At 41.4% G+C, this 20,335-nt stretch overlaps 1 protein-coding gene across 1 annotated transcript in view; it reads left to right on the top strand.

Annotated features, from left to right (window-relative positions):
* The first annotated feature begins 413 nt into the window (after window positions 1-413).
* The window catches only part of COL6A3 (collagen type VI alpha 3 chain), a 105,373-nt gene continuing 85,451 nt past the window's right edge, over window positions 414-20,335 (top strand). Inside the window, exon 1 of the mRNA XM_069983142.1 lies at window positions 414-616. The gene's annotated coding sequence lies outside the window, so the exon portion shown is untranslated. The remainder of the gene's footprint in view (window positions 617-20,335) is intronic.

The raw sequence follows: 20,335 nt of genomic DNA, 5'->3' as shown, positions 1-20,335 counted from the left end.
TCTCCTTCTGGGGGACCTCACCACTTATTTATCATGGACACTTGCCATAGCGTCCCTTACAGTTATGTTTGTAGAACCTACAGTAATTTCAGCATGTTACTACATATGCTCCGGGCTGTGCTGTTTATTTCCACTCCGCTCATGAACTCTTATAATTATACAGATTAGACAATCCTGTCCAGAACAGACCACCTGGTTTTGCCTCGTTGATGGAGTCAGGGGATTTGGAGGTGGTTATGATGCATAGGTTCCAGAGCGGTTGGAGGGTTAAATATAAAGCAATGACATCAGTGTGTGATAGGAGCCAGATGGGAACAGTTTGTAGAGGGGGGCAGGTTTAGAAGGAAGGGGGGAGAGGGCAGGTTCGGAGGGGAGGGTATTTTGAACTGCTTCTCATTTGGGCAGGGATTGTGGGGGACTGGTTTTCCCTCTTTCAGTCCTATGCTGCTTTCTTCAATCTCTGCAGCTGGACGCCTCACTACTGTCTTTCCCATTACCCATAGAAGAAAAGGAAATTCCTCTGCCCTGCAGAGCATCAGAGGGACCCTGCCTGAGGAACATGACTGGCACACAAGTGTGAAGCTGACAAGAAATCTTCTCTCGCTTCAGCTCAGGGGTATGAAAGGAAGAATGCTTCTAACTTATTATAACCTATTCCATTTACGATTATATACAACTTTCTATGGCATACTAAGATCACTAGATGCAGGTTTATTACTGTTATAGAGAAGAGAACATAGATTTTTAGAATCATAGATAGGGAAGATGCACACAACAGAGCTGAGTTTGTCAAACTATGTGTTATAGAAGACTACAGGTAACTCTAGTGCATTATCTAATCTTAGTTATCCTAGAGTATCGTGCAGCCTCTGTAGCTGTCAATGGGCGGCGATGCTAGATGCTGCTACTGTACTTACACAATGGGAGAGATCCTCTGTGCACTTGAGTGCAGACAGACTAATAATAGTATAGTACAATACAATGCAAAGCAGAACAGTTACATGCTTAACATTGAAGATACAATCCACTTCAGATACAAAGAGGATACATATGTCTTCTATAGGTCCGATATCTAGTATATTGATGCATTACAGTATATGGTTTAACATCTCATATTTTTCACTGGGTCAAGTGAGATAATTTTTCTTCTCCCTTGTAAGATGGTTAAAACAGACAAGATGCAGAGCCCTGGAGTGGGGAGGAATCCTGGAGACAGATGCGGGCTTCTCCTGGGTCCTCATTGCCATGTGGGTGTGTCTGGTCTTCTAGGAATCACTTTTATAGGATTTCAAATGCAATCTAAAATATTTTCATTATGTTCTACATTCGCCTTATGTGTTTTTTTTTTTTTTTTTTTGTTGCATCCGGTCTTATTTTGTGAATATTCTGAATATTCTGATTTATTAGGTGTTACACCTGATAAATCCTTGTCATGGCTTCCAAATGTTTCATTCTTGATTATTTGGAGGTGTTTTATGTGTTTCCTGTTTTACTACTGGTCATTGGTATCCGCTGCTTTTGTTGTTTTGTAATTTTGTATTTACTATGTTATATCTTTTTTTTATTGTCTTATAGTTTTGTGATGTGTTTTGTGCTTACATGTTAACAATAATCCAGTGCATTGAGGCACTGGTGGTCACTTCCAGTATGTCTTACCTCTGTTCTAACATAACAGACCACTTATGGCCAGTTTATGGTTCACCAGATTGCAGAACTACAATTTCCACCACTGTCTAAGTGCCATATATGTGTAGTATTTGCTGAAACATATCGTTTTGCAGTCATTGGTCAACCCCAGACTGCCTACCTCAAGCCCACATAATTATAGATATCAGGATACTGTTAGTGTATGTGGTCCTTGACTAAAACTACATAGATATTTTCCGTTTTTTTTTCTCTAGATCAGAGATCCCCAACTTTAAAAGGTCACAAGTTAATTTCAAATATTGAATAGTAAACCAAATGGTAGATGTTTTACATTAGTAATATGGGTTTTGCCCTTCTTGCAAGTCCTAGTGATCACATGGAATTATTGCTGCCACCATTGCACAATATTATCTCCAGCAGCCACCAACTGGGGAGTGTCTGGAAGATACACCTGGCCCCCAATACATTGATTGGGGAGCACTGATCTGGATGGATAGCGATGGGATGTGTATAAATCTTCCTTTTAGTTACTACAACTGAATTCATTGCTTTGCAGCTGCTGCGATGTTTCTGTTGGCTTTGGATTCTGGTGTGAACAGTTTGACAGAACCATTACAATGTTTAGGCTCTGCTTTTATTCATCTATGTTTATGTGAAGTGTTAGTTTGGGTAAAAGCAATCTGCTGCCTCATGGAGACCACAGTTAAATGTTGTATGGCCCCATGATACACACCCTAATAGTGTCATTAACACAGTAAGTACAGGGGTGGGTCCAACCAGTCTGCTGCCTCATATGGCAACCGACTTCTGGCTGGAAAACTATTATATGTTTTTAAGTGTAGTTACTATTATGAAAGCTAGGTATTGAAACTATATTTTTTACAGTGCAAATAAACCAGCTGGGCCCCTCACCATTCCCATTTGAATAAAGTTGTCATCAGAGGACATCATCTATATTATGGTGCTACCTTCACCTGCCTAATACCTAGTGGCTCTCTCTGTCATGGGTCCCAGCTGTCTAATAAACTGGGACATATTTGTTAGTTAGCGACTGGTTCATCACATTTTGGTAGGACTGGATCTGGTTCAACCTACTACCACTAAGACTCCTTGACATATGCTATTCAGAAGAACCCTGACCTTATACTGTATATTGTTAAGGGAATTAGAAATAAGATTACGAGTGAGGGGTTGGAGTTGAAAGTGCATGCTTGTAAGTTGTTTTTTCTATAGTGTATAATACTTTTGAAAGTTAGCATTGGAGGGTAAAATGCCAACTTTTAACTTAAAAGTTGTGACTTCTAAACTTGGACAGTTGAAATCATGTTATGACTTCTATCCACCAACGGTATACTCAAACTTCCCGCCTTCCCAACTGGCTTTTTTTGAGCAGTCTTGTAAACCAGGTGCTTCTGCCAACAAGACCGCACCCATGCTGGTGTACTTTTTTTTCTTTTTACTTATGTCATCACATGGCTCCGGCACAGCACAGATAATGCAATGTGAAGAGCTACCAAAGCCACAGAAGGAGGTGGTGATAGTTAACATGAATATTAGTAATATATGAAAATATGTAAGTAGTGGGAAAGATAGGGACACTACTTACTGTGCTATTCATCTAGCATTATGGAGAATTGGTGAATTCTGTTTATCTCCAATTATTTGTAAATTACACTAAAGAAAACAAGTCCCATTTTCTATATACACTTTATTCATGTTTCCAATATAACTGAAGTACTTGGGTCCTGTTAACTTTGGTTTCCCCATGGAAAAAAATATGGTCTTCCAGTACACTTATTGTGCAGAAATTATTATTCTTGAACTGTACTTAGCCAGGTCTACAGAATGTAATGCACATAGTGGCCTTATGAGTAAATAGGAGACAACACCACAAAACCCATTAAAATAGCAGAGAAGAATAATAATTATTTAAAATTTGTTTTTTATAGAGCTATAGTGCTATATAGTGTTATAGATCAGGTGCTGTTTTCATCGAAAATAGGGTTACTGAGACATGGACATATGGACCTATAACAAAGATGATGGACTCATCAGACGTAGAGGGTGGTCTCCCAACTTTCTTACTTCTCACAGAAATGTCACAAAACAATATTTATTCAATATAGTAGCTGACTGTTCTGGGTAAACCGATGAGTCAACTATTCCAATTGTTACATGCAGTACCTTACATATCTTTTTACAGATCAAGTAGAGGGAAATAATTATGGAATCATTCAGTAATGAGGAAAAAGTTATGGAATCATCAGCAAAAGTGTTCATACTTTATCATGTACAAAGTTAAAACATTTCCACCATAGATATTTAGTTGGATTAAAATCTGGACTGTTTTCAGCCATGTCAGTAAGTGGTATGCCTTTATGATCAAAGGCATTAACGTTCTTTGCTCTTTGGCAAAATGCCTTATTGTCCAGAATAAGGCTTTATCATAATCTATTGTCTCTTAATAAAATGATAAAAATAATTACTTTACTTGAAAGATAACCCCATATCATAAACGTGGGAAACTATGTGATTGTCTTCTTCAGGCATCATCTTTATAGGATTCATTAGAATGGTATTCCACAACAGTTCCAGCATCACCTCCTTGGCCAATGCATATTGGAGATTTATTACTGGATATGACTTTCATCCAACCTTCCACACTCCACGATTCTTTAGCCCACTGTAACCTTGCTTTCTGTTATTTAAGCATTAGATATTTTGGCTTTGCTTTTTATATATCAAATTTCATTCAGCCAAAAACTTACAGTTCTGTCCATTTCCATCTGTTTTTACATTTTCTATTTTTAAAGCATATTGCTTTATCTATCCTGACCTCTTGATATCTTCCTTGGGCTACTCTTAGGGTCTCCCTTTATGACCTTTACATTCTATACAACTGAATAGGTGCAACTAGCATCTTTTGTCACACTCTGTATTAGAATTCTATCTTTAGGAATTTCCTTTTATTTCCTTTTATTTTAAGAATGTGTATTCCTGTTATACAGGAAACAATCTATGTGAGAAGTCTCTTCTAACTTTGGGGGGGACCTTTTTGTCAAGGGACAAATATATATATACATAGTATGTGTGTTGGAGTGCTGTACCATGTATACTTCACCGTTAACCCTGTGAGTGCCGTGGACTATCTCATTGCTATATATATATATATATATGTAGATAGATAGATAGATATAGGTATAGATATCGAGAGAGAGAGAGAGGGAGAGAGAGAACACAGGATTTGGAAAATATGAAGCAAAGGACACAAGATTAAGGGACTCATCCAGAAAAACATGTCTGCTTTCTTCCAGAAACAGCACCTTCGTGTCCTCAGTTTGGTTGTGGTTTTGTAGCTTTTTTCTATTGAAGTGAATGGAGCTGAATTGTAATACCACACACAACCTGAGGACAAGTGTGGCGCTGCTGTTTTTGCATGATTGAGTATATGCTAAAAGGTTAGGAATTTCACATAAAAGTGTTTGATAAATACAAATGAATGAACCTGATGAAGTTTGGCCTATAAATATAGCTTTTAAGTAACCACTGTCACATTTTCCTTGGTCTAACCAACATTTAAGTCTATTCAGTAACTCGTAAGGGCAAGTAAACCACACCCTGACCCACAAACCAGCACCGTCCTACCTGACTCCCACTATGATGACTGCACCCTCTCTGTATACATGAAAACCCTTCTTAGGAGGGTGTAGGAATGGAATGTGATTCATAATATAAACAGTAATATTTATAGAATAATAAACATCAGAGTCACTGTCACAAGTTAAGCACCATGCAAAAGTATTCATCCTACTGGAATTTTCACATTAAATTATTATTATTTTTTTTTTTACTGTAACAGTTTAATTTTATGGCTTTTAATCCAGTTTTCTTCTACTGATTATGGCTATGGGCAGTAGCCAGTATCCATACAAATTCCTTTATGTCCATCATACAAACAAGTCATGGACAGTTGTTTGTCCTTCAGCTCAACCACTTACTAACAGATGTATGCAGCTGTGCTTTTTGGCGTTAATAAGTAGAGGAGCTGCTGCCCAGGATTTACTACATCAAAGCATGAAACCTTTATCCACTTGGGCTCATTGGTTTATCTGTTACTATAATGGTTGCCAAATTCATATTTTGTTTCATATTTGCCTCCATTGCTCTATTTTTTTGTATTAAGAGAGGTTTCACTATAAAGAATTGGATGACATGTCTATAGGATATGTAATATAAAATGTTCTTCTGATCAGTTGTGGTCCAGTGCTGTGACTGAGTTCAAGGTTTAGCTCTGGGTATAAATGCATGTTCTCTCTCCATTGAAATGAATGGGAGTTATGCAGACTGTCAAGTAGTCTTATGTGGCTGTTTTCACAAATTCAGATCATTATAATGTAGAGATCATGTATAATGTATAATGTCTCAACAAGGACAAAAAAAACAGGGGTTGGACAAGTGTCAGTTTTGGGAAGACTCAATATTGATGGTACATTTCAGTTACATAGGTCTAGTATTAATATTGTTCAATGTTTTACTCAACAAACATAAAAGGAACATGCAAACACAAGTAAAAATGTGAATATGAGGACAGGTTCTAACATAGTAGTAGAAATGGGATGTATTTAGATGAAGGTGCATACAATACTACAGTAATAATAGTAAATCTGGGCACCTATTGGTCATGTGGCAGCCACTGCATTGGAGGACATTGGAGGACACCAATACAGTTTTAGGGAACAGTGTCAAAAACATCAAAAGGATTTGGGAAAATGAACATAAAGAACATGTTTTACAGAGCAACCAGTCAGGTCTAGCGGTAAAAAACTGTCAGAATCACATTATCACATGGCTCACAGAATCACATGGCTCTACTAGGCATTTCTCCCACCTAGCCAGAATCCTGCTCCACACTGATGAGGGGCAACACCCCAGAACAGCTGTATGTGGATGGTTACCCAGCCTTGGTTTATCCCTTGTCATTACATTGACTTATAGGGCCACTTAATATGGTGGTTTTGGTGGTTTCCTAACAGGAGCTACCCCTTGGCTGGGTCCTTCCTGGAGGGATATCTGGCTAGTCCTGTGTTTTGAGACTCTTCAATGAGGCTCCACGGACTCCTCTTTTGCATATTCATCTTTTCCAGGGGGCAATGCACCTAGGACTTCACTGCATTGAGTGCTTTCACTAGCAGCCGGCAGTGTTGTCCTTTGGCTGGTCTCCCTGAGTTCAGCAATCTGTTTCTTTTAAGAATCACATTATGGTGTACAGTCGCTTTTTTTTTATTAGATGAATAGACTGGCGCCAGTGCGGGGTGCCAGTGCCACAGTCCTTTTTTTTTTCCAACCGCCGCCTGTTTCCTGCGCATGGCACAGGTCTATTACCAAGCACTGGTTGGGCATGAAGCACTTGAGGTGGGCCCACCAGCCCCCAGTGTGACGATCTGTCCTCCCCTCTGTGACGCAGCTCCATTAGAATCAATGGAGCCTCGTCACAGAGGGGAGATCGCTTTAAGTATTCCACTTATTTTATATTTGTTAGGCCCCGTTCACACGTAGCAAAACTAGCGGAATTACACGGCGGAATGCCGTTAGCCTCCCTCTCATAATTGGAGTCTATGGTAGGCGCGCGCTGCTGTTCTCACATATTCATTCTTCAGTGTGGGGAGAGCAGCAGCGCGCCTCCCATAGACCCCCATTATGAGAGGGAGGCTAACGGCAAAGGTGTGGAATTACGCTAGTTTTGCTACGTGTGAACGTAGCCTAAGACACTCGGCAGAAAGCTTGTGTTCTGTGCTTCTGTAACAGAAACATGTTTGCCAAGCTGGGGGTTGTAATACCTCCTCGCTCCCTCTTCTAATCCTAATCCCTGCTTTATCTGCGACAGATTAGATGTACCAGAATGAGATTTGTAAGCAGGCCTTAGCTGATTGTATGGATAGGGATGGGAGGGGTAGTTAGGAGGCATTGCAGCCCTCTGCACCTCAAGGGCTTGGGATTGCCTCTTTGACACTTTGTACCACAGAATAAAAGTGCTTTTCTATGTTATATGAAAGGTACCCTGTATCTCCTTGGCTTAATGACCATCTAACAGTGTCAGCAGTTTGGAATGTGAATTTCAGATGACAAATTTCCTTTAAAGAGGAACTATCGGCAGGTTACACAAATCTAACCTGCTAATAGCCCCCATAGCGGCCGGGATGCTGAGGAGAAAGGTATTTTTCTTACCTTCCTCCTCATCGCCTGTCCCACGCTGTTATTCAATGTGATCTTTAGCCGGGACCACTGTTAGGAGCACTGCCCCACCCCCACAGCGTCATCTGGACCGCCCGCTCCATTAATTATCAATGGAAGCAAGAAGAGGATAAGTATTATAAATCTCTTTAGTTTAGGATTCAGCCCTGGTTTGACCTTCCTAAGGCTATGTTCACACATGGTGTCTGAGAAGATCATCCCGGCTGGTACAGCAGTACCAGCCGGATGATCTTCACTGAAGTTGAATTCGGATGCGGTTGCATCCGTGCGCGCCCGCATCCGAGTTCACCACTGCACTCAACGGAGTGTGCGGCCAGAGCCGCAGGCTCCATTGTGTGGACTGACAGGTTTTCTGTGGCTGCTATTCAATGAACAGCGGCCGCAGAAAACTGACATGTCAGTTTCTCGCTGCACCGCTAGGGATCCTGGCTGGCGTGTATACTATATATATATATATATATATATATACACTCTGGCTGGGATTGCCTCAGCCTTTAGCACAACGGAAGTCTTGTACTAATCACGGCTGTTGCAACAACGGCCGTGATTGGTAGGGAACTTACGTTGTGTGAACATAGCCTAATGGTGTAAAATGCTCAGTAAATGCAATGTGTAAATGAGGCCTGAAAAACGTCATGGCTCTAGCAAGCGTGCATGTGGTAGCCAATGGCTGCACAATTTTGCAGGTAGTTTTAGAAAAATCATGTGGCCAGTAGTCACTTCATGTGGCAGCTGCCACTTGTCCCGTAAGAACCCGCACTCCTGGCTGATCATCACATGACCTTGGCAGATTTATAAAGAAAACACTGAAGGTTTAGCAAGCAGAGATCCTGAAAACTGAGGAGAGGGATTGGTCTAAAAAGTATGTGTTCCATAACATGTTCATGGCCTCTTACCTCTATCAGTTTAATATGCAGATAAAGGAAAAGAAGATACATGCATCCCATCTATATCTGTAAGGGTTAATCCAGTTGCTGTCGGAGTAACTTGTCGGTAGCTTTCCATAAATGGAGACTTTTCAGGGGCAGAGAAATGCTGGCATCAGAGGCAGACACAGCGATGCGGAGTCCCAGACACTCCTGCTAACTCCTTATTTGCCAGAAGTGCATAACACACCAGAGGAAACGCATGTGGAAACCGAGTGCTATGGTAGTATAGCTAGGTACAACCTATATATTTGACTTTACATAATGTGATTATTAGGTCTATCCCTATGCAATGTAATTTACACGTCCATACAAAATCATGCCATCTTTTCATCACTTTCCTATTTCTCCTATTACATGTGACTATTACATGTAAAGGATTGCAGGTTTACGGTGCAGTGATGTAATGGATGCAATCCAAGAAGCTTGACAGACCTATGTGCTCATGTTGCAAACCACCTGGTTCCTCTCTGGATATTTCCCCTGCAGTGTACTGTATGCAGTTCCAGTTGAAGTCCAGCAGAGGGCAGTGTGTAATTTTACAGCGAATCTCATTGCACTGTGAATGATTGAACGGGCAAAGTCTCAGATTTTTTTTTTTTTTTGTAATTTCACATCTGTTTTAATAACGTCACTAAGAGAGGTGGTGGAATCCACTGATGCATAAATTGTAGACAGAAACCCACACGGATGTTGCCTGTATTACTATATGGAGTGTTGATCTCAGTCCTGGGGGAGTAGTTTTCTATCCGAGAGTTTTTACAGTTTCCTAATATCACTTGAGGTGACATTGTCAAGACATAGGCTCTTTAATGGCTTATATTTAGTGCGATGCAGGTCTACAAACATGGTGTTTAGAGGGGTCTGCAATACATTTCTATAACAATGAACTGCCAATGTGAGAGCCCTTCTCTTTTATGGTTCATCCAAATACCATCATAGGGCAATTCTACAAGGGGTGACATAGTGTTAATACCCTTTTAACACCATATAAGTTGTAAACTATAAAAAAAAAATAGCAGTACCCACTGTTGCATGACATTTTCAATTCTTATTTCACCCCATAAATACTTTTACCATATATTAGTTTCTAGTGCAGTTTGCACATGACTTAAGTCTTCCTGTAGCCCCAACCTCTTGTGCAATGTGCATATCTCAGTTATCATGTGTCATTGACCAGAACTTAGTTCTGCAATGCCTCCATAATATTGCATACGGCATGACCCTACAGCACAGTAGAGATGGAATTATTGCCAGGGAGCTGTCTGTTCTCTAAAAATGGTGCCAAACAGATTATTACAGTATAAACTCACGCTACAGATAAAAGCGACATGTCGTTCCTTTGCTTTCCAGTATAATGCGTTACATTCCGTCCTCTTTAATGTGATAAATCACAATAAGCTTTGGACGTTCAGCCTGACTGCTGACATATTAAACTACTGGATTTAGTGCAGGAATTCCTCCACCATCATCACTTCTGTGGCTGCCACATATGTTACTAAATGCTTCTGGTAACCATGACATTTTATATTACATAGATACAAATACCATAAACAATATCAGTAACTAACAGTATCTAATAACCTATCATGATACTTACCTATATATTCTACAAAAGTGATTATATACAGTAGAATTTAAAGCTGAAGTGGCTGTAACCACCAATCCACACTATTCCTGACAAGAGATTTATACTAATAATTAATAAGTAAAGAGGATTTACCCAACCCCAGGATGACAAAATAGTAGTAGTAATAGTGCACGGGGGCTGAGGAAGAGGTACAGTTCTTACCTTCATCCTCAGCGCTGTTTCCATGCTATAAGCAATCCATCTTCTATGCTTATTAGGCATTTTAATGCACTGCGGGTGGGGCATCCTCCCCCAGTGCACTGATCTGCCTCGACCGGTCCACCTTTCCTAATGAATAGCAGTAGAGTGGGCTGGCAAGGGGCAGATCGGGACACGGGAGGGCACTGAGGGTGGGGCTACCTCCTCCCCCTATGTCCCGATCTGCCCCTGGCCAGCCCGCTCTGCTGCTATTCATTAGAAAAGGTGGACCGGTCGAGGCACATCATTGCACTGAGGGTGGTAGTCCCGCCCCCAGTGTACCAAAACACCTTATTAGCATAGAAGATAGAACTGCTAATAGCATGGAAACAGTGCTGAGGATGAAGGTAAGAAACTTACTTTTAACCTGCTGATAGTTTCCCTTTAATGCACTTGGGTATAACTATGCTTTATTATGCTCAGTGTCCCGATCCCACACAGTGGTGGTGTGTATGACAACATGGTAATGCAACAAAATAATCATGTTTAATATGGATCCTAAATATACTGCAATACCTGAGGCCTCACTGTCATGTTGACTATGATAAATAATCACCAGTTTCTCCTATCACTCTCTAGGAGGTTATCATATGGTACTATTCACAGTGATTTATCACATGTACTGTGTAGGTGAAGACTGAGTTGGGGCTCCGCGTACTGCGCATTGGCGTTTGCAATCATTTACCGAACTGTTCTGGAGGTGAGAGGGTTACCCAGTCAGCTGGACCTGCTCTGTGGGAAGCATTATTAAGTAAGGCTGTGATTTTGCCCTAACAGATGTCTTTAATGCTTAACGGATCCCACCAGCCTTCAAAATTAAATGTTTATTACAAATATTTTAACAAGCAAAATCCACCGAGTCCACTAACTCCACCGCTGCTTGTGGGAATCATAAATCCGCTCACATAGCAATGGTAAAAAGTAATAACATATGTGGGTTTAATCCTTTGTTCCCACACAGGCAGCAAACATGTATTTCCTAATTTTACCATTATGGCACCAAAACAAAAGTGGAGAAAAAAAAATCTTGAAGATGCAATTATGGTAGAACTTGGGTGTGTGTGTGTGTGTGTGTGTGTGTTCTCTAGAGCTAGATAGACTTTTCATATGTAGTTTCTATTTTAACTTATAATAAAGAATGTTGGATTACTTTGTGTCTTCTGTCCCAGTTCTTTAGGCACCACCCATTGAATCAAAAGTACAACAGTTTCAGTGCAAACACTTTATCAATCTAAAGAAAGCAAAATTTCAGTCCAAATTTGTCTTTATCGAACCTTGGCTTGATAAAGGACAGTTGTGGCTGAAACATTGCTGACTGTTCGTCAGGGAAGGCTTTGTATTGGATGGCAGGGAACAACAAACAACACTAACTTACCTGTCCCTGTGCCGGAAATCCGCCATCTGACCGGCCCAGGCTCCGGGATCTCCTGTGCTGCCGATGTCACAACCCAGCTGTTTGACAGCCCCCTCAGTCAGTCAGTGACTGGGGCGGAACGCCTCTCCAATCACTAATTGGCTCAGTGAGCTGTCCATCAGCCGGGTCAGGCATTTTCTCCCAAGTCGTGACGCCATCACAACTTGGGAGAAAGTGGGTTTTGACAAGGGTCCCAAGCCTTCTGGCATAGTGATTTGTGGGCATGGTCAGAGGTAAGTAGTTGTTCTCTTTCATCCCTCCCCCTACCTCCCGCCTCTGCCTGATTTTAAAATAAAAAAAATCTCTAAACTCATTAAAGGTCTACCGTACAGCCAACTCTTGAGATGATCTCAAGTTTGTTAGATTAGGGTTGAGTAATTTTTATGAACCATACTATACGTAGAGGGGCATTGTCATGCTGAAACACCCTTCTCCAAATTGTTGCCACAGAGTTTCTCTAGTAATGTAATTGATGTAAGATACTGTGTACTACTGTACGATATAAAAAAAAATTATTTCAAATCAACTGGTACCTGAAAGGCCAGAGATTGGAATCTAACTTCTATTAAAAAATCTCAAGTGTTCTAGTACTTCTATTGTTGGGTTAAAACATAGCAATTTTAGCACTATTATGGAGGAATAAAGAAGTTTTCTATTTTTTCTATACTCCAACTGGACACTGTACTTTCTTGACGACATGTGCTTTTTTATGTCTATCTGGTTCCAAATTACAGATCAATAGTAGCCAGATACATTAGACAGCTACTAGTTTGTCCAACAACTATTACCTTCAGCCAAAGTGTGCAGTGTTCTCAATAGGGAGAGGGGAAAAGCTGCTACCAGACATCACCAGTGAGAACAAAGGGGTCAGGCCTATTGATATCCAACATACCGTAACCCTTTCTTCTATCAGCATCTGCTATGGACTGAAAAGTGAGACATTCCCATGCGCAGACAATGTGTATGGCCAGTTTGGCCCCCTTTTCTTCTTTTCCAGGAAACTTTTACTTTTCATTCCTTAATGGTCCAGTTCTATCATTTTGTGTGGCCTATTGTTTACCCTCTGAACTGTTGTTGGTCCTAGACATTGGCACGTTTTACAACACAGGGACAGATCTTAGCCAGGTTAAAAGTTGTATTGCTTTATAGTTATGTGCAAGCTATTTGGGAAAAGGTGTCAAGAAAAAGAGAGAGGAAGTTAGAGAGAAATATTACCTGATACGTCTCATCTATTAGTTACATCAATCGTGATGTCTTCTACTATACGTACAGCTGGGTGCAGAAGGCCAAGTCTAGAAGTGTAGAAAGACAGCGCTCTAGGAAACACGGCCAAAAAAGGAGAGAGGGATCTCCCAGGCCTCCAGGAGCGCCTAGACTGGGAAATTTTCACAACTCTTTCGAAAAGCCTAGGAGGAAGTGAAAATTATGAAAATAAAGATTTATCAAAGATGACATGTATAAAATGCTATGGCTTATATACATAGCTTGTCACAATGTAAACAGAAGACACAGTGAACATGTAGTACTGTATGCTGGACATGAATCTCACAGGAGATAAACTACAATAGCACATAATGATATTATATTTACACTGTTGGGTCTGCAGACCTGATTTGTTGCCCCTATCTATGGCATCCTTTGTAGCATACTTTAAGTCCCTATGGGTATAACTCAGTATGCAGTTAGTAGTCTTTTTTCATACTACGGCCATTCCCCATGAAGATGATGGGACAAGAGACAGAAGCAAAGTCTAGCAAAAGCAGAGGAGTAATAGGTAAGCAAATCACTATAGTAAAGCAACAATATGTCTATACATAAGTATGCTACATGTTAAGTACCTTGTTAAAAAGTTTGAATTCTAGATCTGTTGCAAAAACTTGAAGCCATACATTGTTATTCGGCTTCTTGATCAACCCTATATTGTACTAAATTGAAGCACTATCGTGATACTTGTGACTGTGAATAGTAGTTAGCTACACCAAAATACTGTATATGCACATATGTAAATGTGTTTTAGTTTTAATGTAAAAAGACCAATAGAAGTAGTGGATCCACTGACCCAAAAATACATGAGACTAAGGCTATGTTCACACAACGTACATTTTCGTAAAACCACGGCCGTTGTACAAACGTCGTGATTTATACGAAAATATACGTCCATGCTTGCCTAGGAATCCCAGCCGGAGCGTATACACATAGTATACGCTCCAGCTGGGATTTCTCGCGGCACCGCAAACAAACGACATGTCAGTTTTCTGCGGCCGCTATTCATTGAATAGCGGCCACAGAAAACCATGTCAGTGCACACTATGGAGCGAGCGGCTCCGGCTGCTCGCTCCATAGTGTGCTGTGGGACACTGTGGCCGAAAAGATCATCCGGCCGGTACTGCAGTACAGACCTGGATAATCTTATCAGAGACCGGTCATTCCGTGACCCGGCTGGGTCACGGAACGGCCGGTCTCTTACAGCATGTAAACATAGCCTAAGCCATCAACCAGAAATCGGAGTCTAAGGGATTGGGTGTTCTTTACCCTAAGCCCCCATAAGAAAGTGTGGACTTTTCAACAGGGAATTCCTAGGTCGTTGCTTTCAGAGTATTCTCCATTAGTAATAGCTGACTCATAGATAAGGAATAGACACAAGTTCTGCACTAAGGTGAAGGCAAAAAACTAATTCTAATTAGTAGCAAGACAGAGGTCAGGATAGGTAGACCTGGTAAAATATATAAGCCAGATCAGGGACAAACACCTTGTCAGACAGCAGGAACAAAATGGACCTTATTGATTAGTCCCAGAAAACAATTGGAAGGGTCCTTAAAAGCCTTAATTAAAATGTGCATTGGATACAGTCAAAGGACATTTAGAGGGCACTGTCCATTTTAGAGGTCATTGCATTTTGTTGAACATTGCTTCTAGATGCCAGTACAGATAGGCAGCCAGGAGATGCACTCTCAACACCATTGTGGAAGAGTTAGCATGAGATGACTCTACCTCCCTTTTTAATAGCCCCCCCCCACCCCCACACACTCTTGTTTGACCTGAAAAACTTGGTACTTTCCAAAGGTTGATTGATCTCTCGTCAGGACTATTTTCCAATGAATAAGATGAAATAAGATGATTCTGGATGTCTTCCAGATGCTCCTTGATCCCATATTTTGCCCCGGATGAGGAAAGGACATTAAGGATGATAAATTCGATGACAGAGACATAGAAATAATTTGGTATCTACACTAAAACCGGACTTTGGAGTTCATAACACATTGGACTGATCTGCTTTAAAATTGTACAGAGTCTCAGGGATTGAGGAGCAACTGTGTAGGATGGAGATGTGTGAGGAGATGTGCTTGGGCGTCAGCCAGACTTTATTTCCAGGCAATAAATGAGGGAGAGACCTTTACTTCTTCTCAGCATTCCTCTTGTAATGATAAATGGCCTCATGCAATTAGTTGTTCCTTGTTTTCTGGCCATATTTGATGAAAATGTCTAGAAAAGATTTGACTGCTGGAACCTCAGAAAGCACAGAATTAGCAAGCCACACATTGTGAAGCTGTCCATTGCCTCTCAGACCACACCATCTTTACAAGCCATAACACCTTGCTGGATAAGCAATAGAAAGTGGCTAAAACACATAGGGACTGTGGTGCAAATGACATATGCCATCTAATTGAGCAAACTGCACCAGTATTTTGGCTTGTCTGTAACAGTAAATCTGCCCCAAAGAGCTTAGTGAGCCAATATAGGCAGAAAATGTGCATGATGAACAAGACAAGTGTAGATGCAGAAGGAAGACTACTTCTCATGAAGCGAGTCATTTTGCAACAAGAATCAACAACCAACCAACCAGAAGACTGTCAGAATTTAGAGAGTCTGATAAATAAGTAATGATGTCAATGGAGATGTTGGTCCTTGATCTGAAACAAGCAATGGAAAAAGGAACCAGGCAGGTCATGTTGGCACTGGAAAAACTGGCCGGCAATCCCAAGCCTAGGGAGACCACCAAGACATGTTTTTTTTTATCATTTTGGATGAGGGCGAGCTTGGAAGAATGGCCCTCAATTGTTAAGGAGTAAAGATTATTCCAGGATGGCTATCTTTCAGCAAAGAGCTGGAGCTGCTGCAACTTACAACTCGCAAGAATAGAAACTTATTCTCCAGGGTAAAGGCATTGAGAAAAGACATATACGAAAACGTTTTTATCTGCCGGTTGGTTATGTAACCAGGAGAAAGAAGGCCAATGTGCTTAATGGGAATTTAACCAAAGTGCAAACTGTACTGAAAGCAGAGATCAGTGAATTTACAGTATAAGGCTATGTTCACACTATGTAAGTTTCCGGCCGTAGCACGTTCCGTGAATAAGCGGCTGGAGATTTAGTAGTTTGCGTACAATGGAAAGTATACGATCTACGGCTGCACAGTTCACACTACGTAAGAACTTACGCCCGGATCGTATGCGGCGCCGTAAAAAATGAACCAGACCATTGTTTCAGGACGGAAATGCTGTAACTTACGCCCGTAGCGTAACATGCGGTCCCGTACGGAGTGGTGATTTCTTCATTTTTGCACTTTGATTTGCCGATCCAAAAGGTTCTGTGGGGTGTCCGGGGCTAGCCGAAGATATCCGAGTAAAAGACCGCTGTCAGATCGCTACGTGCGGCGCTCGGGAAGCGTAAGTAGACTACAGGCGTAAGTTCGCGGACAGTACGTAGCCGGCTGCAACTTACGTAAATCCCTGGCCGGAGTTTCACACGTATATGTCCGGCCGCGTAAAATATGCGGCCGGACATATACGTAGTGTGAACATAGCCTAAAGGAAGTGAAGGGCGTCTTTAGATTGGCAGTTGGCTTATCAGCCCGCTGCCTTTAACCTCTTCGCTGTTCCATTTCGGGTGTCTGGAAAAACTGGATCCAGTTCAAGGAAGCTTCTGCCGGTGAAAGCAACTTGGTGTAACTTGTCACAGGGTGGGAAGCTCCCTTTAGCAGGAGTCTCCATTGCTTAACTGTTTTATTTTTTTTTGTCCAGAAGTTCAGTAGTTCCATGAGGGTAAGTGGTCCTAAAATTGGGACAAAATAAATGGTGTACACCACGCATATATGACCATTCATTCATTCATTCATTCATTCAATACAAGGCAGCTGAACATTTCAGGTAAAGCACTTGGCACTAATCGGTGGCACCAAACACAGTAAATGAAGTACTAGCCACACATGCTATGGGCCTTATTCATACAGGTTACAATTTTGTCCCTGTTGTCGGGATTTGTGGGGGTCCCTGTGATTATATGTGGATCTATTTATGAGATGGAAATATCTATTTAAGGCCATGTTCACATGGCGTGAAAGTGCCCCTGCCGGTTTACTGAATTGGGGCCGCAGAAAACTGACATGTCAGTTGTTTGCGGCGCCGTATGGGATCCTCGGATGTGTATACGCTCCGGCCGGGATCCTATAGTAGAGCATGCGGCATTCCTAGGCGTACAAAGTACGGCCATTGTTGCCGATTGCAACAACGGCCGTATATTTACGCTGTGTGAACATAGCCTAAAGGTCAATTTCACTTGAGATATAGGGATGTTAGTATTTAGTTTACTACTTGCTCTTTTCCCTGAATAGTCAAATGGATATGAATTTCTTTTGAAAAAAGCGGTGTACAGTAAATGCGAGGCTTAGAGGGTGTGGATGAGGCTGTGGGGGTATAAATGAGGCTAAGAGGAGGGGTGTGAATGGCTCCGGGTGTAAATGAGGCTATGGGGTTGTGAATCAGTCTACAGGGGTAGGACCCAGGCTCACACCCCTTTTGAAATAAAATTTTACCTATATGGCCATGCAGGGAAATGTATAGACAGTCAACTAAATAGTAATACTACTACAGGAGCAACAAAATAAAGTGGTCTGGATTCATGACACTACAGACTACAATAGCTGATACTAGAGGAACCTACTTGTTCCTTTTTATTATTATTATAGTCAATGGGAGCTGTATAGCGCCATATGCAATAAACTCTCCCTGGAGCTTTGCCAGGCAACCAGTATTTTATGTGTAAAAAAGGCAGGATATTGGAAGTTCTCCTTCAGAAAACCCCTATAAAATTATATTATAACCCTTGAAATTGAAATGATGTAGAGTTCTACATGTGTTTCTAATCCATGGGTTACTTCATCTTTACCTTGTTGGGGGTTCCTGCAGATGTCCTGCTGCTCGGTCTTACCAGTGCTCATATAACACAGAACTCTAGATTCAATGATTTTATATTTTTATGGTCAGGCAAATAATACAAAATATTACAAAAGCAAGAAACAAGTAACATTCTTGCATTCGTTATTTTCACCACGGAACATTAAGTATTCATTAAGAATAATATACTAATATTGTAAGGTTTTAGAAATGTCTAAAATATTTCGGTTTATATCTTCTGGAAGCTTTGGATCGCAATGTGCCCAAGAGGGAGACAGCTTGAAGCCCTGAGATCTGAAGCTGGCAAAAGGACAGTCATAAAAAACAGCTGTGTTACAATAGTCGACTTTCTCCCAGCCCCTGGAGGAGAGATGGTCCTACAGCCCAGACCCACACAGACACATGTGCAATGAATCAGCTGTCCTGGGGAACAGCTGCCTTTAGTTATTTTGTCCCCTCTCCCTTTGAATCTGACATGCTTCTGATCTTCTCATCTGCTGAGCACATTGGATCTTCATCCTAAGCCCTGTGCACTATAATTAAACTGCATACAGCAGACAAAGCATGAACTTTGCCCATATAGTCGGATCACATGATTGGGATGTTAGGATCAAAGCAAGTTATGTTGCCAAAACAATAGCCGGACCCATTTGTTATTGAGCTCATGCCAAAGCTTTGTTGTATTCCCCTTTCAGTGTCCTGAAGGGGTAAAGTTATAACTATACAAATGGATAAGCCAATACATACCAATGGCAACATTTGAAAACCATTTACCAAGTGGTAAACGCTATGTCTATGATCATTACTACGCTTGATCGAACAGCGGAGAAAGCTAGGTTCGATCAAATTCGAACGTAGCTGGACCTTTGCATTTGATTCCTGATGCCTTCCCAGTCAGTCCCGGAGACTGCCTGGAATTCCGGGATATAGCCTATTGCCTAGGCTGAATACCGGAATTCCAGAGGGTCCCCGGGATGTCTCCTCCTTCCGCATGGACCGGGAAGGCATCAGAAATCAAATGCGGAAGGTCCGGCTAGGTTCGAGTTCGATCGAACTTAGCTTTTTCCGCTGTTCGATCAAGCCTTATCATTACATCACAAAAAAGAACTATATTGGTCAGTGACCGCAATGCCTAAACTTCTATACTGTTGATATAAGCAGCAAATACAATGTGTAGAATAATAACTTATTGTTAATAAACCATTGAAAGAAAAAAATACGCTGCTCTGTTATATACTTATGTGTACATATGTACACATAGTAAATCAGAATAATAAACTCATTACTAGAAGCCTTTGGATAAAACACCAGAAGAACATGGGTGGGAGATTGAATGTTTTTGAAGATTGCCCCTTAGGTCAGTCCGGCAGGCTACTGTACTTAAGGCTGTGGGGAAGCACAGAGTGTGTCACAGAGAACTTGTGTTTGTACACAGTTGTCATATCTTCTGTGTAAATGTTTTCCATTCAGTCTAAATATATTCAGCAAAGTAGTAGAAATAAGCCTTTGTTTATACATCGAGGGATCTTCCAAGGTTCTGCGGAAAGCAGAAGAAGTGAAGATTTATCTCTTCCTTTTCTCTTATCTACAGATGGCTTTGCTTTGGGAACATTTCTAAAAAGAAAACAAAAAGTAAACAAAAAGTATTAGGCTAAAATGCACAAGTAGCATGAACTACATCCCCCTCCAGCATCCACTACATCCCCCTCCAGCATCCACTACATCCCCCTCCAGCATCCACTACATCCCCCTCCAGCATCCAATACATCCCCGTCCCCAGCATCCACTTCATCCCCCTCCTGCATCCAATACATCCCCCTCCTGCATCCAATACATCCTCCTCCCCAGCATCCAATACATCCCCCTCCCCAGCATCCAATACATCCCCCTCCCCAGCATCCACTCCATCCCCCTCAAACATCCTCTACACCCCCTCAAGCATTCACTACATCCCCCTCCAGCATTCACTACATCCCCCTCCAGTATCCACAACATCCTCCTCCAGCATTCACTACATCCCCCTCCAGTATCCACAACATCCTCCTCCAGCATTCACTACATCCCCCTGCAGCATCCAATACATCCCCCTCCCCAGC

The sequence above is a fragment of the Dendropsophus ebraccatus genome, chromosome 9 (genome assembly GCF_027789765.1).
Source record: "Dendropsophus ebraccatus isolate aDenEbr1 chromosome 9, aDenEbr1.pat, whole genome shotgun sequence".
NCBI classification, from domain to species: domain Eukaryota; kingdom Metazoa; phylum Chordata; class Amphibia; order Anura; family Hylidae; genus Dendropsophus; species Dendropsophus ebraccatus.
Note: the sequence above shows the minus strand (reverse complement) of the source record. Positions and strands in the feature narration are given on the sequence as shown.